Below are 310 nucleotides of genomic sequence, written 5' to 3'. Positions count from 1 at the left end.
TAGGAGAGGACCGCGAAGGCTGTAACGAAAAACGCAGAAGCCAAACACATCCTAGATTTGGTGTAGCTCGTCTTGTCCTGAAAAGCCGCGACCACAGAGGTCTACTTTTCCCTAAGACAGTCACGCACGTGCATACCATACACGTTAGCTGATAACGCACGCACATAGTTTTGGTTATATATAGTGATATAAAATGGGCATCTGGTCTTGGGATCGGCTTCTTCTGGCTTAGAGGCGTTCAGCCGAGAACCACCGTGCGATAGCGTCGGAGCACTTGCCGTTCGACAAACTCCAGAAACCAGAGGCACGG

This window comes from Trypanosoma theileri, assembly GCF_002087225.1.
Source record: "Trypanosoma theileri isolate Edinburgh chromosome Unknown TM35_Tth_65_V1, whole genome shotgun sequence".
Classification (NCBI taxonomy): domain Eukaryota; phylum Euglenozoa; class Kinetoplastea; order Trypanosomatida; family Trypanosomatidae; genus Trypanosoma; species Trypanosoma theileri.
This window is presented reverse-complemented; position numbering follows the sequence as displayed.